The 26,564-nt window shown below is 38.4% G+C and overlaps 1 protein-coding gene across 18 annotated transcripts in view; it reads left to right on the top strand.

Annotated features, from left to right (window-relative positions):
* R3HDM2 (R3H domain containing 2) overlaps positions 1–26,564 on the top strand; it is a 162,553-nt gene that overhangs the window by 38,433 nt on the left and 97,556 nt on the right. For 17 of the 18 annotated variants that reach the window (XM_044227341.1, XM_044227336.1, XM_044227338.1 and 14 more), the window contains one exon: positions 2,977–3,042. The gene's annotated coding sequence lies outside the window, so the exon portion shown is untranslated. The remainder of the gene's footprint in view (positions 1–2,976; positions 3,043–26,564) is intronic. The other variant, XM_044227322.1, reaches the window with a different exon arrangement.

Here is a 26,564-nt window from a genome sequence, read left to right as displayed (position 1 = left end):
CTTTGTCACTTGCTGTTGCCTGAGAACCTTGGGTTTGGGTCTCTCAGACCCAGAGAACATTGCTGCCAGATAAGGTTGCCGTCTTATTTTCTGAGTGCATATTTTATCTTCAGAGAAAGAAGGGGAGCTGAGAATACAAGGCAGTTTGTTACAATGAACACAAGAACACAGGGTTATGATGGCTAGGCCATCCTATTGGCTGTACAAATAAGTTTATTTTTTAATTTTAATTTTAAAAACATTTTTATAGTTATTTGAATGAGAGAGAGAGTGAGAGAGATCATGAGAAAAAGGGAGGGCAGAGTGTGAAGCAGACTCCCTGCTGAACCAGGAGCCCAGTGTGGGACTCGGTTTCCAGGACTCCTGGGATCATGATCCAAGCCAAAGGCAGACACTTAAATGACTGAGCCACCAGGTGTCCTAGCTGTACAAATAAGTTTAAAATTTTTTTTAAAAACTGAAGTTTACCTGAGAGGTAGTACTTAGCTTTGTAAATTAATCAGACAATTAGAAAACATTACAGTGTTTATATGTCAGGCACTATTTCACATTGGAGGTACAGATAAGAATAAGACACAAGATTTCTGTCCTTGAAGAACTTACATTTTCATTTGAGAAGATAGGCAGTTTTCAAATAAATAAATAATTACAGATTATGAGTGAGTATATGAGTGGTATGAAGAAGATAGATGTGGTGATGTGACTGAGAGTAAGGGAGAGGGGTATAGTCAGATGGGATGGTCAGGAATACTTTTTTATAGTGGCGTGTGAACTTAAGGGGAGGCAGAACCAGCATTTCCTGATGGGAGAGGAGTGTTCTGGACAGAAGGAACAACAAATACTAAGGCCTCATTGGGAGTATGTGGTTTGTGTTTTCAAGAATAGGCAGGGGCCAGATTTTGTAGGACTCCATAGACCTCACCTAGGATAATGGAGAACCATTGGTAGAAAGAAGCTGGTTGATAAAGAAAGCTAAATGATCTGATTTACAGTTTTAAAAGATAACTTATACTTCTCTGGGGAAAACAGATAGCAGAGTACCCAGAAAGGAAGTAGAGAGATTAGTTAAGAGACTCTTGCATTTTATGAAAAACCTACGAACTATTTGGGGGTTATGGAGGATGGACGGCAGAAAGGAATTGAACTTCTTTCAGAAAGTATTCCACTTTTAATTTTGGTAATATTACTAATAGGGCAAGAAAACCATAACATCAATAAGCACTAATATGTGTTTTGAATTATGTTGCTCTCGATTCTCTAACTCCAAAATGGAGAGAGAACTCTTGGTATGGCAGGGCTCTCAACATGAACTCACTCTGCCCACTTAAAAATCAGGCACATCTGGGCATACCTTGAGGGCCTATGGGGAAAAGCGACTAGTAATTTCTTTGCAGAGGGGAGAATAAGGCATTTCCGGGGTGGGGGGGGGATTACCATGCAGACAGTGTTTTTTAGGACAAGCTTGGTGGTGAAAAAGGGAAAGTGTGATTATCCTGGGCATGCTTCCCAAACCTAACCAAACTACCACACATCTCTAATGCCAGAACCCTAAGGTTCAGGGGCTATAAAGAAACCAGAGAGCGTTTTCATAGAAATATAGTATGATATTGGAAAGGCAGACTTGAGCGATGAGATACTCATGGGTTGAGTTGTAAAACAAAATGAAGAGTTAGGGATACTCTTCACTTCAGCATAGGACCTGGTGGGGACCTATTTTGAGGGTTCCAAGAACACAGACGGGCTTGGCATATGAAGGGTTCTAGTGGTGGCATTCAGCACTCAGAGTTTCTTTTGTGGATTAAGCAGCAGCCAGCTCTCAGAGTCCTATAATAGCAACAACAACAACAACAATAATAATATTGTAGTCAGGGAGAGGAGATATTAAATTATGTGTTTGTAATATTTATTTCTACTCACAGAAGAAAATTCTGTCTCTGGCTTCTCTGTATTCTTCTCATCTACTGAGAGAGATTACCTGTCTGCTAGTTCAGTTTCTAGAATTGTCTTCTATAAAAGGATAATGGGTAGAAGAGAGCTGAAGAATTTCAAGGAGTAAGACTGGATGATTAACTTAGAAAGTGGACCAAGAACTGCTTAGAAGAAGAGGGTATCATTAGAGGAGACATAGCCAGATGAGTAGAGTATTGTATTGTGAATTGAAAATAGGAATAGGTAGGGGCGCTTGGGTAGCTCAGTTGGTAGAGCATGTGACTCTTTCTTTTTTTTTTTTTTAGAGATTTTATATGTTTTAGAGAGTGTGATTTTATATGTTTTAGAGAGTGTGAATGCTAGCTGGGGAGGGACAGAGGGAGGAGAGGAGAGAATCTCAAGCAGACTACTCACTGACCCTGGAGCCTGATGCAGGGCTTGATCCTAGGACCCCAAAACCATGACTTGAGTGGAAACCAAGAGTCGGTTGCTCAACAGACTGATAGACCCAGGCTCCCCAGAGCATGTGATTCTTGATCTTGTGGTTGTAAGTTCAAGGCCTCATGTTGGGTGTAGAGTTTACTTAAAAACAACAACAACAAAAAAAAAACAGAAAAAACTGTGCATTAAAGCAATGGATGTTTAAAAAAAAAAAAAAAGAGGGAATGGATATAGAGGGTTCAGGGCAAGTATAGGGTTATGAGAAACATTGTGAACAAAAGGAATTGGGAAAAAAGATACAAAGAAGCTGCTGTGGAGGGGCTTGGTCAGTGTAGTGTCTGTTTTCCGCTCAGGTCATGATCTCGGGATCCTGGGACCAAGCCCCAGTTTGGACTCCCTGGTCGGCGGGGAGTCTGTTTCTCCTTCTCCCCACCCCTGCTCACGTGCACACTCTGTCTCCCAGTGTCTCTTAAATAAATAAAATCTTAAAAAACAAAAAAAGAAGCTGCTGTGGATTTTGGAATGGATATTTTTCTTTGGGAGTCTCCCTACATGAAGATTGAAATTGCTTTTAACTTTTTTTTCTTTTCTTTTTTTTTTTTTGAGGTTAGACTTGTTTCTTACGTGATGCCATTCCAGCACTGGACTCATGGAGGCTGAACATTTATTCAGGTAATAATAGGTAACATTTATAGAGCACTTTCTATGTGCTAGACAACAAACGAAGTGCTATACCTATATTCTCTTAATTGTCATGCAACCTCATGAAGTTGGAAGGGTTATTGTATCTGTATGAGACCAGACTGTATCAAGACTGAGTTCACCTGAATTAGGAAATAAAAAAAGACTACTGCTGTAGTTGAAGTGAGAGATGATGGTAGCTTGAATTAGATGATGTCATTGCTCACCTGTCATAAGTACATGAATATAAAGTGGTTTTAACTGAACTTCATCCTCATTTTCATAACTTTTCTCACTACTGAATACATCATACTTTTTGTTTGTCTTTGAAACAATGGACATACTTTTTGGTAAAGAAAAATCCAATTAGATTTTTCTTTAAAAATCCGATTAGATTAGTTAGAGTTTTAATTTCAAGGCTTTTCTAGCTTTTTAGAAAGATAAGTTTGAAATAGTTTAAATTTATTTGAGTGAATATCTATAAAAGGTAAATAGATGTTTACCTTACAAAATATTTACTTTATCTTACAAAAGGTTAATAGATACTAATGGGGGGCATTCTTAAAAGATTATTAGTATGGATAATAGGAATCTTTTGTGTTGTTTTTGTTACATGAAATACTGTTCACAGGTGTTTTAGCTTTAAGGAACCTTATTATAAGGGCTTCTTGTAGGAGCTTTCTTGGTATGTCTAAATGTTTATTTACAGATCATGCTAATGGTAGTACTTGCTGGAACTGAGAGGGTTTTTAGCAGTACTTGAAAGTCAGTCAAAAGTGAAGATTCAGCATCTCTGATATTATAATGTTGGTTAATAAAAGTATTTGTAAATTTACAAAAATTCAAATTTGTATGCTTGCTGTGAGTGGTTCTCCATGTATTGTTTTTCCAGGAGTTGTTTATATACTCATCAAAGTAAAGTAAAACTGTTTTACCACTCCCTTAAGAGCCGTTGGGTGGTCAGCATGAATACATTGTCCTATTAGCCTTTTCCCCATCTTTTTCAAAATAGATCTTGAGTTGTAATTGACATACAGTAAGCTCTACATGTTAAAAGTGTATAGTTTGTTAAGTTTTGACATATGTGTTGTTCACCCATGAAACTGTTATCACAGTAAAGATCATGAAAATATCACCTTCACAAGTTTCCTTATCCCCATTTTTAATACTTCCCCTCAACTTCTGTGGTCTCTTGGCAACCACTGATGAACTTTCTGTCACTATAGAACAGTTTGCATTGTCTAGAATTTTATGTAAATGGAATTGTAAAGTATATATTCTCACATTTATTTATCTTTTCTTTGGCTTTTTTTAAACTAAGCTTAATTATTTTGAGATTCATCTATGTTGATGCATGTATCAGTAGTTCATGTTTATTACTGAATAGCAATTCGTTGTATAGCTATAACACAATTTGTTTATCCATTTGTGTTTTGATGATGCACATTTGGGTTGTTTCCAGTTTTTGGCAGCTAAAAGTTATGCTGTAAACATTTGTGTATAAAACTTTGTATGGGCATGTACTTTTTTCCTCCCTTAAGGAATTTCTTTTTTAAAAAATTGTGAAATTCATGTAACTTATAATTAACAATTTTAGCTTATAGTTCAGTGGTATTTACTATATTTATGATGTGCAACCACTAGCTCTCTCTAGTTTCAAAAGTTTTTCACCATCATGTGAACCATCTCATACTCGTTAAATAATCATGCCCCATTCCCCTGCCCCCCCCATCACCTGGTGACCACTAATTTGCTTTCTGTCTCTGTGGATTTGCCTCTTCTGGATATATCTTATAAAAAGGATCAGACAATATATGAAACATTTGTGTCTGGCTTCTTTCATTTAGCATAATAATTTTAATATTCATACAAGTTGTAGCATGTATCAGTACTTTTATTCCGTTTTATGACCAAATAATATTCCATCATGTAGGTATATCACGTTTAGCTAATACATTCATCAGTTGGTAGACATTTAGGTTGTTTCCACTTTTGGGGTACTATGAATAATGCTGCTGTGAACGTTTATTTATTTATAAGTTTTTGTGTGGATATATATTTTCTTTGGGATATATATCTAGGAATGTAATTACTAGATAATATGGTAACTCGTTTAGCTTTTTGAAGAACTGTCAAACTGCTTCCAAGGTGGCTACATAATTTTGCATTCCCCCTAGCAGTGTATGAGGGTCCCAATTTGTCTATCCTTACTAAACTTATTGTGTGTCTTTTGATTCTAGCCATCCTTGTGGGTGTCAAGTAATATGATTTTGATTTGCACTTCCCTGATGACTAATGATCTTGAATTTGAGCTTTTTTTTCTGTACTTATTGGTCATTTGTATATTTTATTTAAAGAAATGTATATTTAAATCGTTTGTAGTATTTTTGGATAACTTGTCTTTTTTTTAAATTGAGTTGTAAGAGTTCTTTTGCCGATATTTTTTTCCTATTCTGAGTTGTCTTTTCACTCACTTGACGGTATTGTTTACAGACAAAAGTTCTAAATTTGATGAAGTCTGCTGATCTTTTTTTCTTTTGTTGCTTATGCTTTTAGTGTTATGTATAAGAAAGTTTTGCCTAACCAAAGGTCACGAAGATTTATTCCACTGTTTCATACTGAGTTTTATAGCTTTAGTTCTATATTTAGGTCTGTGATCTATTTTGAGTTAATTTTTTTTGTATAATATGAGATATGGTTCCAACTTTATTCATTTATGTTTAGCTCTCCACTTGCAATAGCACCTTTTGTTGAGAAGACTGCCCTTGGCCTCATTGTCTTGACCTCCTTTTTTGAAAATTAGTTGACCATAAATGTAAAGGTTTATTTCTAGGCTTTCAGTTCTATTCCATTGCAGTACTGTTCTGATTACTATCCCTTTGTGTGGTAGGTTGAAATTAGGAAATGTGAGTCCTCCAATTTTGTTTTTCTTTTTCAAGATTATGTTGTTTGGTGGCCTGGGTAGCTCATTTGGTAGCACATGGGACTCTTGATCTCATAGTTGTGATTTGAGCCCCATGTTGGGTGTAGGGATTATTATTTTTTTTTCAATTTATTTATTTTCAGACAAACATTATTCATTATTTTTTCACCACACCCAGTGCTCCATGCAAGCCGTGCCCTCTATAATACCCACCACCTGGTACCCCAACCTCCCACCCCTCGCCACTTCAAACCCCTCAGATTGTTTTTCAGAGTCCATAGTCTCTCATGGTTCACCTCCCCTTCCAATTTACCCAAATTCCCTACTCCTCTCTAATGCCCCTTGTCCTCCATGCTATTTGTTATGCTCCACAAATAAGTGAAACCATATGATAATTGACTCTCTCTGCTTGACTTATTTCACTCAGCATAATCTCTTCCAGTCCAGTCCATGTTGCTACAAAAGTTGGGTATTCATCCTTTCTGATGGAGGCATAATACTCCATAGTGTAACAAAACAGGAAACAACATGTGTTGGAGAGGATGTGGAGAAAGGGGAACCCTCTTCCACTGTTGGTGGGAATGCAAGTTGGTGCAGCCTCTTTGGAGAACAGTGTGGAGATTCCTCAAGAAATTAAAAATAGAGCTGCCCTATGACCCTGCAATTGCACTCCTGGGTATTTACCCCAAAGATACAGATGTCGTGAAAAGAAGGGCCATCTGTACCCCAGTGTTTATAGCAGCAATGGCCACAGTCGCCAAACTATGGAAAGAACCAAGATGCCCTTCAACGGATGAATGGATAAGGAAGATGTAGTCCATATACACTATGGAGTATTATGCCTCCATCAGAAAGGATGAATACCCAACTTTTGTAGGGATTATTTAAAAAAAAAAAAAAAAAAAAAAAGAGGGCTCCTGGGTGGCTTAATCATTAAGTGTCTGCCTTTGGCTCAGGTCGTGATTCCAGGGTCCTAGAATCGAGTCCTGTATCAGGCTCCCTTCTCCGCAGGAAGCCTGCTTCTCCCTCTCCTGCTCCCCCTGCTTATATTCCCTCCCTCACTGTCTCTCTCTCTCTCTCTGTTAAATAAATAAAATCTAAATTAAAAAATTTTTTTTTGTTGTTTATTTCAGGTCCCTTGCATTTCCACATGAATTTTAGGATCAGATTGTCATTGCCTTCAAAAAGCCAGCAAGGATTTTCATAGGGATTACACTGAATCTGTAGGTCAATTTTGAGAGTGTTACCAGCTTAGCAATATTAAATCTTTCAGTCCATGAACATGGGACATCTTTCCCCTTATTTAATAATAAATTCTTTAATTTCTATCAGCGATTGTTTATAATTTTTAATATATAAGCTTTACAGGTTTTTAAATCCTATTCTAGGGGCGCCTGGGTGGCTCAGTGGGTTAAAGCTCTGCTTTTGTCTCAGGTCATGGTCCCAGGGTCCTGGGATCAAGCCCCACATCGGGCTCTGCTCAGTAGGGAGCCTGCTTTCCTCTCTTTCTGCCTGCCTCTTTGCCTACTTGTGATCTCTGTCTGTCAAATAAATAAAATCTTTTAAAAAAAAATCCTATTCTATTATACTTCCTTGTTAAAATTATACCTAAGTATTTTATTATTTTTGTTACTACTGTAAATGGACTTTTTCCCTTAATTTCATATTTGGAATATTCATTACCTGTGTATAGAAATATAATCCGTTTTTGTATGTTGACCTTGTATTTTGCAACCTTGCTGAACTTGTTTATTAGTTTTTAGTGGATTCCTTAGGAATTTCTATATATAAGATCATGTCATCTACAAATAGAAAAAAATTTTGGGAGGTGCCTGGGTGGCGCAGTCATTGCATGTCTTCCTTCAGCTCAGGTCGTGACCCCAGGTCCTGGGTTCAAGTCCTGCATTGGGCTCCCTACTTGGTGGGAAGCCTGCTTCTCCCTCTCCCACTCCCCCTACTTGTGTTCCCTCTCTTGCTGTGTCTCTTTCTATCAAATAAGTAAATAAAATCTTTAAAATTTTTTTTTTGTTTTTGAAGATTTATTTATTTATTTGAGAGAGAGAGAGAGAGAGCGCGAGCGAGCGAACATGAGTGGGGGGAGGGGCAGAGGAAGAGGAAGAGAGAATCCTCAAGCAGATTCCCTGCTGAACAAGGGGCCTAACTTGGGGCTGGATCCCAGGACCTTGAGATCATGACCTGAGCTGAAATCAAGGGTTGGCTATCCAACCAACTGAGCTATGCAGCTGCCTCTGCAAATAGAAAAAGTTTTACTTCTCTTCCACACTGAATGCCTTTTCTTTCTTTTTATTGTCTCACTGCCCTAAGTTTTTTCTTTCTGTTCCTCAGACTGGATATTCTTTTCATTTGTTGTTTTAAAGTTTTTATTTATTTATTTAAGTAATCTCTACACCTAGTGTGCAGCTGGAACTTACAACCCCAAGATAAAGGGTTTGCTTGTTCTTCTGAGTGAGCCAGCCAGGTGCCTGCAGACTAGATTCCTTTTTTTTTTTAAGATTTTATTTATTTATTTGACAGATAGAGATCATATTAAGCAGAAAGACAGGCAGAGAGAGGGAAGCAGACTCCCCACTGGGCAGAGAGCCCAATGCAAGGCTTGATTCCAGGACCCTGATATCATGACCTGAGCCGAAGGCAGAGGCTTAACCCATTGAGCCACCCAGGTGTCCCCAGACTGGATATTCTTAATTGACTTAACTTCAAGTTTGTTGGTTCTTTCTTCTGCCTGCTCATATCTTATATCAAACCCCTCTACTTATGTTTTTCATTTTTGTTATTGTACTTTCCAAATCCAGAATTTTTATTTGGTTCCTTTTTGTAATTTCTATCTTTCTGTTAATATTCTATTTCTGAAATGTTACATTTTTCTTTTAATTCTTTAATCATAGTTTCCTTTTTTGATCTTATTTAAATTGGCTGATTTAAAGCCTAGTGTCTAGGATTCCTAAGTGAGTTTCTGTTGATTGCCATTTTTCCAGCTATATATTCTACTTCATGGTAATGTTATAGTGTTTCATATGTAGTGTAAGAACTTTACAATAGTATACTTCTTTTTCTCCCCTCCTGGCCATTGCCCTGTTCTGGGTTTACACTTTACTTGTGTGTGTGTGTGTGTGTGTGTATTTTGAAGATTTATTTATTTTATACACACATATATGTATATACACACATATACACATGCATTTATATACTTACATATATATAAATTACAATATAAAATTACTGCTCTGAATAGTTTATAATTTTGAAAAAATATTTAAATAATGAGTAAAAAAAGATTTTTATGATTACCCACATTGTAACCTTTTTTTTTTAAAAGATTATTTATTTATTTATTTGACAGACAGAGATCACAAATAGATAGAGAGGCAGAGATCACAAATAGATAGAGAGAGAGAGAGAGGGAAGCAGGCTCTCTGCTGAGCAGAGAGCCCGATGTGGGACTCGATCCCAGGATCCCGAGATCGTGACCTGAGCCAAAGGCAGCGGCTTAACCCACTGAGCCACCCAGGCGCCCCATTGTAACCATTTTTGATGCTCTTCATTCATTTGTGCATATCCAGATTTCCATCTATTACCATATTTATTCATCCTGAAGGACTTGCACAGGTCTTCTGTTGGTGATTTTTAGCTTTTGTATGCATGAAAAAGTCTTTATTTTGCCTTCATTTTTGAAAGATATTTTCTGTGAGTATAGAATGTGTGGTTGACAGTGTTTTTCTTTCAGTCTTTTAAGATATGGAGTCTTCTGATTTGAATAGTTTCCATTGAGAATTCTGTTATTGTCTTCGTCTTTGTTCCTCTATATATAATATATCCTTCTTCCTGGCTGCTTTCAAATTTACTCTGTATTACTGTAATATTAGTGTTAGGTTGTTTGGTAATGGCGTGTCTTGGTTTGTTTTTTTCAGCTTGTTGGGTCTTTGTATTTATAGTTTTATTATAATTTAGAAACCTGGAAACTATTATTTCTTTAAATATTTTCCCCCATCTCTTCTTCAGAAATTCCAGTGACACCTATTAGGTAATTGGAATTTGTCCCACACAGTTCATGGATGCTTTGTTCATTTTATTTTAGTGTTTTTTTTTTTTATTTCTGTGTTTTATTTTGGTTGACTTCTTTGCTGTGTTTTCATATTTTCTCACCCTGTTTGTTCTGTTGCAGTTTTTTTTTTTTTTAAGATTTTATTTATTTATTTGACAGAGAGAGATCACAAGTAGGCAGAGAGGCAGGCAGAGAGAAAGGAAGGGAAGCAGGCTCACTGCTGAACAGAGAGCCGGATGCGGAACTCGATCCCAGGACCCTGAGATCATGACCTGAGCCAAAGGCAGCGGCCCAACCCACTGAGCCACCCAGGCGCCCTCTGTTGCAGTTTTTAATCTACTAGTCATACATAGTGTGTTTTTATCTCTACCATTTTGGAGATTTTTTTTTTTTTTACTTCTTCTCCAGTCATGCTTCCTTTAGATTTTTACACATAACGGAATATAGTTGTAATAAATTTTTAAATGCTGGCTCTTTACTTATTTTATAAGCTGTCACTTCCAGTCATTTGTTTTAATTTTTCATTGTGAAATAAGTATGATTTATAGGAAGTTGCCCTTTCCCACCCTTTCCTACTCTCCCTGCTTGTGTTCCCTCTCTCACTGTCTTTCTCTGTCAAATAAATAAATAAAATCTTTAAAAAAAAAAAAAAAGGAAATGGGCAAAAGACATAAGCAAACGTTCAAAATCATTAGCCATTAGGGAAATGCAAAACAGATAAATTATTTCTATATATCTATCATAATGGCTAAAATAAAAAATACTGGTGCACCTAGGTAACTCAGTCCGTTAAGCATCTTCAACAGCAATCTTCCATTCCATGTACCTTTCACCCAATTGTGTCAGCTTTTATAACTATAGTACCATGTAAAAACCAGGAAATTAGTATTATTACAATCCATAGAGTCTATTCAGATTTGACAATTGTACATGTACTCCTTTCTGTGCATGGGTATATGTGTTGGGGGAGTTCTGTGGAATTTTAATGTATATCCACAGCCACCATCAAGATACGGAACAGTTCCATTTCCGTAAGAATTCTTCCTGTTGCCCTTTAATAACAACGTCCACCTACCTCCACCCCATTCATAAACCTATAACCATGGCTTTACCAGTCTGTTCTCCAGCTTTTTAATCTACCATGTCATAATGTTAATTAAATGGAATCATACCATGTATAACCTATTGAGATTGACTTTTTCTCCCACTCAGCATAATTCCCTTGAGGTCCATCCAAATTACTGCACGTGTCAATAGTTTGTATCCTTTCATTGCTGAGTAGTAGTCTGGTATGGTTGTTCCAATTTTGTTTACGCATTCACTTTTTGAGGACTTCCGTGTTGGTTCCAATTTTTGGCCATTGTGAATAAAGCTGCTATGAACATTTTTGTTCAGGTTTTTCTGTAAATGTAAGTTTTTAGTTGTATGGGATAAATGCCCAAGAGTAATTACATTAAACTGCCAAACTAGATAAAGTGGCTATACCATTTTTACATTACCGTCACTTATATATGAGTGATCCATGTTTTCTGAATTCTTGTCAATACTTGGCATTGTCAGTATTTTTTATTTTATTTCATTCTGTTTATTAGAGAGAGAGATAGAGAGAGAGAGAGAGAGGGAAAGTGCATGTGTGCACACGTGAGAGTGTGGGGGAAGGGCAGAGGAAAAGTCTTCAAGCAGACTCCTCCTGAGCATGGAGCCTGATGCAGGGCTTGATCTCATGACCCATGCCACCTATGAGAAAAATCACGACCTGAGCTGAAAGCAAGAGTCAGATGCTTAACGGACTTAGTTACCTAGGTGCACCAGTATTTTTTATTTTAGCCATTATGATAGATATATAGAGATAATTTATCTGTTTTGCATTTCCCTAATGGCTAATGATTTTGAACGTTTGCTTATGTCTTTTGCCCATTTCCTTTTTTTTTTTTTTTTAAAGATTTTATTTATTTATTTGACAGAGAAAGACAGTGAGAGAGGGAACACAAGCAGGAAGAGTGGGAAAGGGTGAAGCAGGCTTTCTGCCAAACAGGGAGCCTGATGTGGGGCTTGATCCCAGGACTCTGGGATCATATAACAACTGAGCTACCCAGATGCCCCTGTTTTGCCCATTGCCTAATGGTTTCTTTGAGTTTTGAGAGTTGCTTATATATCTAGGTACAATTCCTTTCTTAGATATGGTTTACAAATATTTTCCCCAGGAGTATACTCTCTTCTGTGAACTCTAGACTCTTTTGCTTTCTCAGACTTTCACTCCTGTGTTCTCCACTCAGGGAGCATGTTGGATTCAGCCTAGGTTTCTCCTGGACTTCTCCCTCTCACCTTTTTTGTTTTGACATTACTTGGAAGCAGTGGCTAGACATTAAGCTTGGGTAATCTTTTTTTTTTTTTTTTTTAAAGATTTTATTTATTTATTTGACAGAGAGAGATCACAAGTAGGCAGAGAGGCAGGCAGAGAGAGAGAGAGGAGGAAGCAGGCTCCCTGCTGAGCAGAGAGCCCCATGCGGGACTCGATCCCAGGACCCTGAGATCATGACCTGAGCCAAAGGCAGCGGCTTAACCCACTGAGCCACGCAGGCGCCCCTTAAGCTTGGGTAATCTTAAGGCTTACCTTATTTGTTTCCCATCTCTCAGGAATCCCTGTTGGTTATTGCCTGATGTCCAATGTCTTAAAAACCATGGTTTTACCCATTTTGTCTGTTTTTTTTAGTGTCTGCCAGGAAGATAATATGATCTCTCTTACTCCATGTTAGTCAGAAATCAAATCTCCCTTGCCCCCTCCACTGCTGAAGTTTTCAATAACATTAGGAACAGCCATTGTTAATAACTACTGTCCAATAATTCCTTCCTGAATTGAGTTGTTGTTTTCTTTTTTTTTTTTATAAAGATTTTATTTGTCAGAGAGAGAGCACACTCATGCACAAGCAGGGGGAGCTGCAGGCAGAGAGAGAAGCAGGCTCCCGGCCGAGCAAGGAACCTGATGCTGGACTCGATCCCAACACCCTGGAATCATGACCTGAGCCAAAGGCAGACGCTCAGCCAACTGAGCCACCCAGGTGTCCTCTTCCTCCGGTTCTTAAACAGAAAAGGAGTGGGAATAGAGGCTAAATATAACTCAGACAAAAAGATACTTCTAATGTTGGGTATCAGTTGAAGCCCAGCTACTTCCAAAAGTTTGCAAATCAATCAGATACAGGCTTAGAGCTAGAAATAGGTTAGCTACCATAGCACAAGATGATGGTGTGAAAAGATTTTAGTGACAGCTTGTGTGTGATAATATATCCTTTCTTGTTCAGGGTTCTCGGATGTAATGCTAGATTCTGGCTTTCATATGCCTTTTCTCTATTCTTATCCATATAGTCCTTTTATCAAAAGAATGGCTATATTTATAAAATCACATTTTTCTGTATTTAAAGGGTAGAGTTGACCATTTAAAGCAGACTTTCCAGCCTAAGTGCATCTTGCTAGGTAATTCTTTAATTTTTTTTTATTAGTTTTGGAGCTTACATCAGCATTTATGATGATTTGATAAACATATGCTAGGATTTCTTAAAGATTATCTCTATATTGCAAAACTGTAGTTGTCTACGTAAAAATTCAGAGAGATGGAGTATTGTATAAGACCATGTAGTTATCAAACACTTGAAGAAAATATTTCTTTGGAGTTATTTTGTGAAATTAGGACATATTTTAGTAATTGGGTGACTTTGAGCTCTGGGAATCTGGTAGAGCCACCTTTGGGATAGAGTGGCTCCTGCTTACACCATTCTTTTTTTTTTTTTTTTTAAAGATTTATTTATTTATTTATTTATTTATTTGACAGAGAGAGATCACAAGTAGGCAGCAAGGCAGGCAGAGAGAGAGAGAGGAGGAAGCAGGCTCCCTGCTGAGCAGAGAGCCCGATGCGGGACTCGATCCCAGGACCCTGAGATCATGACCTGAGCCGAAGGCAGTGGCTTAACCCACTGAGCCACCCAGGCGCCCCTGCTTACACCATTCTTAATCAGGAAAGATTTATTTCTATTTCCAGTCTATCACTTCTGCTGATGAACAAGGGGCATAGTTTGTTACATTAGTCAGCTATTTAAAAAAAATTTTAAATTAAAAACAATGTTTTTAAAAGGTTGGAGGTATCTGGGTGGTTCACTTGGTTAAGCAACTGCCTACGTACGGCTCAGGTCATGATCCTGCAGTCCCAGGATGGAGTCCCATAACAGGCTCCCTGCTCAGCAGGGAGTCTGCTTCTTCCTCTGTCTACCGCCCCCCCATGCTCTCTCTCCCTCATTCTCTCTCGGTCTCAAATAAATAAAATCTTTAAAAGATTTTTTTTAAAAGATTTTATTTATTTATTTGACAGAGAGAGACACAGTGAGAGAGGGAACAGAAGCAGGGTGAGTGGGAGAGGGAGCAACAGGCTCCCTGCTTGGAGCCTGATTTGGGGCTCAATCTCGGGACCCTGGGATCATGACCTGAGCAGTTGCTTAATGACTGAGTCACCCAGGTGCCCCTAGTCAGCCAATTTTTTTTTTAAGGTTTTATTTATTTATTTGACAGAAAGAGATCACAAGTGGGCAGAGAGCAGGCAGAGAGAGAAGCAGGCTCCCTGCTGAGCAGAGTCTGATGCGGGGCTTGATCCCAGGACCCTAAGATCATGACCTGATCCGGAGGCAGCGGCTTAACCCACTGAGCCACCCAGGTGCCCCTATTTTATTTTATCATTTTATTACTATTATTTTTAAAAGATTTTATTTATTTACTTATTTTTAAAGACTTTATTTATTTATTTATTTTTAAAAATGTTTTATTTATTTATTTGACAGATCACAAGTAGGCAGAGAGGCAGGCAGAGAGAGAGGAGGAAGCAGGCTTCCCACAGAGCAGAGAGCCTGATGCAGGGCTCGATCCCAGGACCCTGTGATCACAACCTGAGGTGAAGGCAGAGGCTTTAACCCACTGAGCCACCCAGGTGCCCCAAAGATTTTATTTTTGAGTAATCTCTGCACCCAACATGGGGGTCAAAGTCCCAACCCCAAGGTCAAGAGTTGCATGCCCTACCAGTTGTACCAGCCAGGTGCCCCAAATGCTGTTGTTATTTTGATAGGGATTGGATTAAATGTGTAGATTTCTTTGGGTAGTATAATATATTTTAACAATATTTGTTTTTCCAGTTCGTGAGCTTCTTTGTATTGTCTTGAATTTCTTTCATCAGTGTTTTATAGATTTCAGAGTACAGGTCTTCTACCTTTTTATTTTTTTTTTTTTTTAAATTTAACAGAGAGAAATCACAAATAGACGGAGAGGCAGGCAGAGAGAGAGAGGGAAGCAGGCTTTCCGCTGAGCAGAGAGCCTGATGCGGGACTCGATCCCAGGACCCTGAGATCATGACCTGAGCCGAAGGCAGCGGCTTAACCTACTGAGCCACCCAGGCGCCCCCAGGTCTTCTACCTTTTGTGTTAGGTTTATTCCTAGATATCTTGTTATTTTTGGTGCAATTTTTTTTAAAAAAGATTTTATTTATTTATTTGACAGGGATCACAAGTAGGCAGAGAGGCAGACAGAGAGAGTGAAAGGGAAGCAGGATCCTTGCTGATCAGAGAGCCCGATGTGGGACTCGATCCCAGGACCCTGAGATCATGACCCGAGCCGAAGGCAGTGGCTTAACCCACTGAGCCACCCAGGCGCCCCTTTTTGGTGCAATTGTAAATGGAATTATTCTCTTAATTTCTCTTTCTGCTGCTTCATTATTTGTATATAGAAATGCAACAGATTTCTGCACATTGATTTTTGTATCCTGTTCCTTAACTGAATTCATTTATCAGCTCTAGCAATTTTTTGGTGGAGTCTTTTGGATTTTCTCTATATAGTATCATGTCACCTGCAAATAGTAAAAGTTTTTACTTCTTCCTTACCAGTTTGGATGCCTTTATTTTTGTTGCCTGATTGCTGTGGCTAGGACTTCAGCACTGTGTTGAATAAAAGTGGGAAGAGTAGATACCCTTGTCTTGTTCCTGATCCTACGCAAAAGGCTGTCAGTTTTTCCACATTGAGGATGATGCTAGTTGTCTGTTTTTCATATATGGTCTATATTATGTTGGGTACATTGCTTTTGAACCTAGTTGGTTGAGTGTTTTTATCATGAATGGCTGTTGTACTTTGTCAAATGCTTTTCCATGTCTATTGAATTGATCATATGGTTCTTTCTCTTACTGATATGATGTATTGTGTTGATTGATTTATAAAAATTGAACAACCTTGCAACCCAGGAATAAATCCCATTTGATTGTGGTGAATGATGTTTTTAATGTATTGTTGGATTTGATTTGCTAGTATTTTGTTGAGGAATTTTGCATCTGTGTTCATCAGAGCTAATGGCCTGTAGTTCTCTTTCTTTGTGCTGTCTTTGTCTGGTTTTGGTATTAGAGCATGCTGGCCTCATAGAATGAATTTGGAAGTTTTCCTTCCTCTTCTATTTTTTTGGATAGTTTGACAAGAATAGATATTAAATCTTCTTTAAATGTTTGGTAGAATTTGCTGTGAAGTCATCTGGTCCTGGACTTTTGTTTGTTGAGAGTTTGTTGATAGTGATGGAGTTCCTTTGCTGATAGTTGGTCTGTTCAAATTTTCTATTTCTTCCTGTTTCGGTTTTGGTAGGTTGTATGTTTCTAGGAATTTTTCTTTTTCTTCTAGGTTTTCCAATTTGTTGGCACATAGTTTTTCATAATTTTCTCTTATAATTGTCTGTATTTCTGTGGTGTGTTTGTTGTTATTTCTCCTCTCATTTGAGTTGTATTTATTTGGTTCCTTCCTCTTTTTCTTGATAAGTCTGGCTAGTGGTTTATCAGTTTTATTGATTTTTTTCCAAAGAACCAGCTTTTGGTTTCATTGATCTGTTTTTATTTATTTAATTTCTATGTGATTTATTTCTGCTCTGATATATTTATAATTTCCTTCCTTCTGCTGGTTTTAGGGTTTGTTTGTTTGTTTGTTGATCTAGGTCCTTTAGGTGTAAGTTAAGTTGTTTGAGATTTTACTTCTTGAAGTGGGCCTGTATTGCTATAAACTTCCCTTTTAGAACTGCTTTTGCTGTGTTGCAAGGTTTTTGAATCATTGTGTTTTTGTTTTCATTTGTTTCCACGTACTTTTAAAAATTTCTTCTTTTATTTCTTGGTTGGCCCATTCACTGTTTATTTTTTATTTATTTATTTTTAAAATACTTTATTTATTTATTTGACAGAGTGAGAGAGGGAATACAAGCAGGGGGAGTGGGAGAGGGAGAAGCAAGGTTCCCACAGAGCCAGGGAGGCTGGCACAGGGCTCGATCCCATGTCCCTGGGATCATGACCCGGGCTGAAGGCAGACGCTTAACAACTGAGCCACCCAGGTGTCCCTCATTCATTGTTTAGTAGTTACTTGATCTCCATATATTTGTGGTATTTCCATATTTTTTTTGTGGTTGACTCCTAGTTTCATAGTGTGGTCAGAAAAGATGCATGGCACAACTTTGATCTTTTTGAATTTGTTGAAGCTTTTTTTGTGACCTAATATGTGATCTATTCTGGAGAATGTTCCATGCGCACTTGAAAAGAATGTATATTCTGCTGTTTAAGGATGGATTTTTTTTTTTTTAAACTTTTTAAGAATTTCCTTAAGTAATCTCTACAGCCAGTGTGGGGCTCAGACTCACAACCCTAAGATCAACAGTCCCATGCTTTAGGACTGAGCCAGCCAGGTGCCCCTAGGATGGAATGGTCTGAATATACGTGTTAAATCCATGTGGTCCAGTGTGTCATTCAAAACCATTGTTTCCTTCTGGATTTTCTGTTTAGATGATCTGTCCATTGATGTACATGGGGTATTACTATTACTGTATTATTATCAATTAGTTCCTTTATGTTTGTTACTATTTTAATGTATTTGGGTACTTACTTCCATGTTGGATGCATAAATTATTTACAGTTGTTACATGTTCTTATTGGATTGTTCCGTTTATTATTGTATAGTGTCCTTTTAAAAAAAGATTTTGTTTATTTATTTATTAGAGAGAGCTTGAGCAGGGTGGGGCAGAGGAAGAGGGGGAGAGAGAATCAAAAGCAGACTCTGCTTAGACTGGCTTAAGTGCGCTTCGTTGCAGCACGGGCCCTGCCCCCGCGATTTGGAAGTGTCACACACACAAAAAAGACTGTACAAAAAAGCAGACTCTGTTGAGTGGAGCCTGATGCTGGGCTTGATCTCAAGATCCTGAGATCATGACCTAAGCTGAAATCAAGAGTCCGACATTCTAACGACTGAACTATCCAGGTGCCCCTATAGTGTCCTTTGTCTTTTGTTACATTCTTTGTTTTAAAGTCTGTTTTAAAGTCTATTTTGATACAGATATTGCTACTCTGTTTTTCTTTTGACAGCCATTTGCATGATAAATGTTTCTCCATCTCCTCAGTTTCAATCTGCAGGTGTCTTTAGGTGTAAAATGAGTCTCTTACAGGCAGTATATAGATGGCTCTTTTTTTTTTTTAATCCTTTTTGTCACTCTGTATCTTTTGACTAGAGTGTTTAATCCTTTTACATTTAAAGTAATTATAGATATGTATTTATTGTTATTACTTGTTCTGTGGTTGTTTCTGCAGATTTCCTGATTATTTTCTTCTTTCATGGTTTGCTGGTTTTCTTTAGTGATATACTTGGATTACTTTCTCTATTCTTTGCATATTTATGAGTGGTTTTTGATTTGTGATTACCATTGTGTTTATGTATAACATCTTCTGCATATAATAGTCTGTATTAAATTGAAGGTTAAGTTTAAATATATTCCTTACTCCTTCCCATATTGTAGGTATATGGTATCATATTTTGTATCCTTTTATTTTGTCAGTTCCTTGACTGATTTTTAGAGAAATATTAATTTTTACTGTTTTTGTGTTTCCTAACTTCATACTGTCACTTTTGATATTTCCTTTAAACTCAGAGAGTCCCCTTTAATATTTCTTATAGGGGTGGTTTGGTGGTGATGAACTTCTATTTTCTTTTTTTTTTTTAAAGATTTTATTTATTTATTTGACAGAGATCACAAGTAGGCAGAGAGGCAGGCAGAGAGAGAGAGGAGGAAGCAGGCTCCCTGTTGAGCAGAGAGCCCGATGCGGGACTCGATCCCAGGACCCTGAGATCATGACCTGAGCCGAAGGCAGCGGCTTAACCCACTGAGCCACCCAGGCGTCCCTGAACTTCTATTTTCTAAGGATTTTATTTATTTATTTGACAGAGGGAGACACAGTGAGAGAGTAAACAGAAGCGGTGGGGAGAGGGAGAAGTAGGCTTCCCACTGAGCAGGGAGCCCAGAGCTGGGTTTGATCCCAGGACTCTGGGATATTGACCTGAGCGGAAGCCAGAAGCTTAATGACTGAGCCACCCAGGCACCCTCTTTTGTTTTTGTTTGTCTGATAATGGGGTTTCCTTTATGTATAACTATCTATTTTTGTCTTACTGCCTTTTTTTTTTTTTAAGATTTTATTTATTTATTTATTTATTTATTTAACAGAGAGAGAGAAAGACAGTGAGAGAGGGAATATAAGCAGGGGAAGTGGGAGAGGGAGAGCAAGAAGCCCAATGCAGGGCTTGATCCCAGGACCCTGCGATCATGACTTCAGCTGAATGAAGGTAGAGGCTTTAACCCTCTGAGCCACCCAGGCACCTGAGAACAATTTTTTTAAAAAGATTTTATTTATTTATTAGACAGAGATTACAAGTAGGCAGAGAGGCAGTCAGAGAGAGGAGGAAGCAGGCTCCCTGCTGAGCAGAGAGCCCGATGTGGGGCTTGATCCCAGGACCCTGGGATCATTACCTGAGCCAAAGGCAGAGGCTTTAACCCACTGAGCCACCCAGGTGCCCAACAATGGTTTTTATAAGAAGAGGTCTTATAGTGCCCAGCAGTGTAGTGTCCCCTGTTCACCAGGGCCTGGTGCTTCTGACAGTGTGCGCTTTGTGCACTCTGCTGTCGTGTCCTGGCTGCTTTATCTTATCCTTCAGGCCAGTTGTCTACGGAGGCTCTCTTTGCCTTTTGTGGGGAGTGGTTGGTTCTTGGCCTGAATGTGGCTTGTTTTAACTAGGTGTGTTCTGGTCTGCTTGTAAAATGAGTCTTGTTGCCACCACCACTGGAACTAAGGCCTCATAAATCTCCCTGGTCAGGAGATGAAGTGTTGGCAGGAGTTTGGGTTGGTTTTCTAGGGGAGAGGGCTTGTCAAGCTGGGACTGAGCCAAGTGTGACTGGGAAAGGTGGTTCCACCAGAGCATAGGGAGTGGGGCTTGGCATAAGCAAGTTAGGGAGCAGGTGACCATGCTGGGCTGGTTCCTGCAGGTGTCCTTGTGCCTATGCTGAGGGGTTGGGGAGGGAAGTGTCATCGGCCAGTTCTTTCGTTCTCCGTAAATGCTACTTCTCTGGGACATGCTCTGAGATGAGCAAGTAACCTACCCACTGTGTGTCCCTTGCCCTCTTCAGATCACTGTTTCTATGTTGTATGTCCATATAACATGTTTGCCCTGCCTTTTCTCCAAGAGTAGCCCCAGTGTCCTCTGAGCTCTATTAGAGCCAAGCACACTGGCCTTTAAAACTCCAGGCTTTAAGCCCCACCGGATGCCAAAAGGCATGAAATTTTGCCCCTTTTCACTTTCCATGCCATTTGCTAGGTGAATTTGTTTTCTGCTCTGTGTTAGTTTATCTCTTGCCTGTCTCCACAATGGCACCTCCCTCCCCACTGCAGCAACTACAATCTCTTTCTCTCTGAAGCCACATATCCTTACTTCCGACCTTCTTCAGTGTGTCCTCTTCTTTACGTTTAGTTGTGGGGTTTGTTCTGCCAATCTTCAGATCAATTTCTGGGTTATTTAGGATGATATGATAGTTCTCTAGTTGTATTCCCGGGTCAAGGTAGCCTAGGATTCTTCTACTCTGCCACTGTCTTCCCCTCATTTCCACATTTACCATGTTTTAAACTGAACTTTATCTTCTTTCTCTCCGGACTTGCATACTAGTTTCTCCTTCAGGATTCTGATTTCAGTGGTAGAAATATCTACCCCAGTTCTCAGACTTTCTGGTATCAGAATTTTTTCATACTCTTAAAAATTATTGAGGCCTCCAAAAGAAGAGCTTTTGTTTATGTGGATTATATCTATCAGTATTAGTGTATTAGAAATTAAAACTGAGAAATTTAAAAACATTTATTAATTTTAAAATGATAATCTATTACATGTTAACATAAAAGCCAGTTTTTAATGAAATGAATTCTTCAAAATATTTAATGATAGAATTTAGTGGGAATGTGTCATGTTTTTCATTTATACAAATCTAATTTAATGTTGGGGTTAATAGAACAGAGACAAATTCTTATATCTGCCTTTTCATTCAGTTGGTTGTGATAGAACATGTTACATAGTTTTGGAGAATACTATCATATACCTGTGAGAGCATGAGAGTGAAAAGGGCAAACAAGGGCCTATTACTATATATTACATTTCATTTCATATATATAATATGTATCTAATGTTAATTCATATATAATATATGTGAATATATATGTTAAGTATTATTATAAAAGTGGTTTTGACCTTGTAGAAAAAAGCCTTATAGATTCCCAGGCATATCAGGCCCCACTTTGAGAAGCTGCTTTTCTATCCAGTCACTTGGATATCTTTTTCTTTTAATCATCATACACATCTCATATGTCACTAAGTCTTAACGATTCTACCTCCTAATGCCTCTAGGGTCCCAGTCCCTTTATTCTGTGGTTAGAATTCTCATCTCATCTTTTTCCTAGCTGTTGTGTCTGCCTCTATTTTATCTGTGTTCTAAGCCATCCACTTTGTAGCAAAAGTAATGTTTCTAAAATAGAAATATGATGATGTAACTCGTTTTTGAAAATCCTTTACAAGTTTCTCATAGTTTTAGTTAGTATGCAAGATGTTTTATGATCCTGTTTCCACTCATCTCTAGCTTTTTCTCACTCACTTTTCTGTGAGTGCCTTACATTCTTGCTTTCTTTATGTAATACTTTCTGTTCTGAGAAAGCATCAAAGTGATCCATATGTCTCTGTTAATGATACTATTGTTTGTTGGGTTCACACTGTGTTCCTGGCACTGTGTTCTAAGTACTTGATTATATTATCTCATTTAATCTTCACAGCCTTCTAAGAAAAGTGTTGTGATCGTTCCATTTTATAGATAAGCAAACTGAGTTTTAGAGAGGTTAAGTAACTTTCCTCATATCAGCCACTTGGTGAATATGGAATCTTGGTCTGTTTTTCCACTTTTCTGTTTGGCTGCCTACTATTTGTCCAAAAAGATTAAGTTTCTTCTGGTATGATCTACATCCCTGCTCCCTTTATTCCCACTTAACCTTGTTAGCAGCTCTAGCTCGCACTTAACATAATACATTGTAATTTACCTGTTTGTTTCCTGTACCATTGCTTTTTCTGGTAGGTGCAGAAAGGGAACTTCATTCCCCTGGCACAAGAATCTTAGATTGCATCCTACCATATTTGTCTGTAAGAAGAAAATGCATATTGAGGACCTTAAAACCTAACGTCACTCTGGGCCTGCTTAGTCTATAGCAGGTCCCGCAGTTTCAGAAGAACTATATAAAACAGATAATATTATTTCTATGTTAATTCTTCCAAGTTTTTTAAAAGAGGGGTAGGGCAGAGGGAGGAGAGAGAGAATCCCACATAGGCTCCGAGCAGAGCCTGACATGGGGCTCGATCTCAAAACCCTGAGATCATGACCTGAGCCTAAATCAGGAGTTGGACTCTTTTTTTTTTTTTTTTTAAAATAAAGATTTTATTTATTTATTTTGACAGACAGAGATCACAAGCAGGCAGAGAGGCAGGCGGAGAGAGAGGAAGGGAAGCAGGCTCCTTGTTGAGCAGAGAGCTCGGTGCAGGGCTCGATCCCAGGACCCTGGGATCATGACCTGAGCCGAAGGCAGAGGCTTTAACCCACTGAGCCACCCAGGTGCCCCAGGAGTTGGACTCTTAACTGATTGAGCCAGCCAGCTACCCCAATTTCTCCAAGTTTTAAAATAGTGACCCCAGTCTTCTTATATTTAGTTTAGAGAAAACTAAATAACAACAACATAAATGATAGCTAACATTTATTTAAATGCTATGTGTCTAAGCATTTTACCTGTATATTAACTCATTTAATCATTATAACCCCATTAGATAGTTACTGTTACCTTTGTTTTACAGATAAGGGAAACTGAGGCACCAAGAGATTAAGTAACTTGCCCAAGATCACACAGCTTGTAAGTGGCAGAGCTGAGAATTCAGTCTCTAAAAACTAACTGTATAAAATACTGAATTTTCTTTGTCCAAGATCCATAGTTGTATTCTTTGTTAGGGCAAAGGTAAGTGAGGATTAGAGGTAAAGTTACACGGCACAACTCTGGTGTGGTGATCTTATAGAATAAGATGACTTTAGGTTGGTTTTTTTTAAGTGTTTTTTTTTTTTTTTTTTTTCAAAACAGTATCTGTTTGGTTCAAATGAAAGGATCTTTCGTGCAGTCTTTATTACAAAATCATGACAGTTCTGAGCTTCCAGCCCAGTTAATCCCCACTTTCCCAGTGAATAACAGCAACAAAAAGTTGGTATTTTGACACTTATGAAGTTGATAATTTTTCTTCTCCCAGAAAGTTACATTAGTTAACTCCAGAATCCTGTTTTCTTTATTTATTAGACACATTTGAACTTTATCATTTTGGTGGATTTGTTTGCCCTTATCTCTTTTCTGTGTCCCTAGTCCCTTGAGCATTGCAATAGATGTTTAATTTTGAGAATGCTAATTAGCTTCAGTAGTTATATACCTTGAGGCATTTCTAGACAACCAATACTATCAGACTTCCATGGAATCAATGACAGAAATCCCTAAAATGAGACTCACAAATAACAAATGGCTGTTTCATTGTACTTTTTCTGAAATTAGCCCTACTTTTTTGCCCATTTGGTCCCTTTTTTGCCCATACTAGGGAGAAGAGTGATGGCAGAGCATATATAATAATAACTTCAGTTTTTCTCAGATTTGCTGTTCATCAGGTACCATGCAAAATTATTTGGAAAATTATTTTATCCTACTAAAATTCTATGAAGGAGATTATTTTATGGGTCAGTAAAGTGAAGTTTACACAGGTGGTTACAAATCAGATCAGGTTAAAACAAAACAAAACAAAACAAAACAAAAGCAAACTAATCAGATCACATAGCTGGTATTTGATAGGACTAGATAGGCCTGCTCCTAACAATTTCAGGGCAAGAACATGAATGGAAGCACAGTTTCTGTATATCTATATATTTAAATTGTAAGTCAAGATTTTAAAAAGTGTTAGAAAAAAAATGCCCCTTATTACTTACATATATGTTTTCCTAGTGACCTAGAAGGCCAGAGTTCTTGGACTCCTCAAAGTTCTGAGACAGGATGGGATAGTGTAGGGGTACCCTCTAAGTCTACTCTCTATCCTCACCCTCATCATTTGTCCCCTGGCCACGATTCAGACCATGAAATGTGTACAACACATTTGGTGTTGTCTATGGCAGGACAGAGTTTAAGGAGATCCATTGAAGTACTTGAAAGTGGGCTCTAAACTGCTTGGGCAGGGAATTCTGGGATCCAGACCATAGTTGGGGGTGGTAGAGTCAGGGGCTTCAGGTAGTATGTCCATTTGGTCCCATGAACATCTAGCCCTAAAGGGATAGGCAGGTCAGAAGCGGGTTAGAGTGGATCTGTCTAAAATGTAAGACCCAGAGTAGTGTTTCTTCACTACAACCAAAGGTGGTACTAGCACCAGAACTCAAATCCAGGTCTATCTGACCATACTGTCTGTTGTCAACAGTAAGAAAGCCTTGATTTACAGAGAAAGGAAGTGTTGGCTTACTGTCTGGTGAGTGGAGCAGGGATGGAAAATAGATTTGACCATATTATGTCATGCCTGGAGAAGTGGTTTTATGTATGTATGTATTTATTTATTTTTAAGATTTTATTATTTATTTATTTTATTTATATTTGACAGAGAGAAAGAGATCACAAGTAGGCAGAGAGGCAGGCAGAGAGAGAGGGGGAAGCAGATTCCCTGCTCAGCAGAGAGCCGGATGCAGGGCTCGATCCCAGCACCCTGAGATCATAAGCTGAGCCGAAGGCAGAGGCTTAACCCACTGAGCCACCCAGGTGCCCCTGGAGAAGTGTTTCAGGATGGACCATCTTTTGTATGAGCCAGTCTGGAGGGTATGTGCTATGGTGAGTGCTGTGAAATGTGTAAGCCTGACGATTCACAGACCTGACGATTAACAGACCTGTACCCCTGGGGCAAATAATACATTATGTGTTAATAAATGAGCCAGCCTGTTTGCCTTTTGAAAATATTATTTAGTGTTTACACTTAGAAACTAGAGAATTTAAGAATTGAAAAAAAAACCTTCATCTTATTACACATGCATTCTGGTCTTTGTGTAGTTTAAGTTGAATGGCACAGTTAGGAGGAGACATAGCCAATTTTTCTTCTAAAAAAAGGTGAGGCATAAGCATTTTGGTCTGTAATTTATACTGAAAAAGAATTTACGTAATAGTCTGTAGTTTATACTGAAAAAGAGTTTCTTCAGTCCTGTTTCACCTAGTTAGGACAGAGCAGTATATAAAAGAACCAGATGATCGTTTATTTGGTATTTTATATCACACAGTATAGGTAGTATAGGCATCACTGTATGATCTTAAAATTTTCAGTTTTCTGAAATTGATCTCAAACATATGAAGAGACTGGCTATGGGGAAATGCAGTTCGGATACAAAATGTTATTTTTTCATTACATACATTATTGAGTATTTAGAGTACATCTGGGTTCTGGTCATTCTTAGGGTCCTCAGGACACCAGTCTTAAGATTGACAGTCCAGCCACACTATTGGTCAGATCCCCTACTTGAAGCATTCTTTTTTTTTTTTTTTTTAAAGATTTTATTTATTTATTAGACAGAGCGAAATCACAAGCAGGCAGAGAGACAGGCAGAGAGAGAGGAAGAAGCAGGCTCCCTGCCGAGCAGAGAGCCCGACGCGGGCCTCGATCCCAGGACCCTGAGATCATGACCTGAGCCGAAGGCAGCGGCTTAACCCACTGAGCCACCCAGGCGCCCATGAAGCATTCTTGAGTACATTGAAACCTTCACCATCTACATGAACCTAGGATCTTGGACTGTCTTCATCTAATTATAAACTCAGTCAATTCTGTCAGACTCAGAATTTAATTAAAATCTGGTGAGAACAGAGGTGCCTGGGTGGCTCATCAGTTGGGCATCTGTTTCAGCTTGGGTCATGATCCCAGGGTGCTGGGGTTGAGCTCTACATTAGGCTCCTTTCTCAGCGGGGAGTCTCCTTCTCCCTCTCCCTCTGCCCCTGCTCATGCTCTCTTGCTCATTCTTTCTCAAACAAATTAATAAAATCTTTAAAAAAATAAATAATTCTGGTAAGAACATGATCATGGCTTCTGTTTAGTTTTCAA

Source organism: Neovison vison, chromosome 12 (assembly GCF_020171115.1).
Source record: "Neovison vison isolate M4711 chromosome 12, ASM_NN_V1, whole genome shotgun sequence".
NCBI classification, from domain to species: domain Eukaryota; kingdom Metazoa; phylum Chordata; class Mammalia; order Carnivora; family Mustelidae; genus Neogale; species Neogale vison.
The sequence above is the reverse complement of the archived record's forward strand: the minus strand, read 5'-3'. Positions and strand labels throughout refer to the sequence as shown.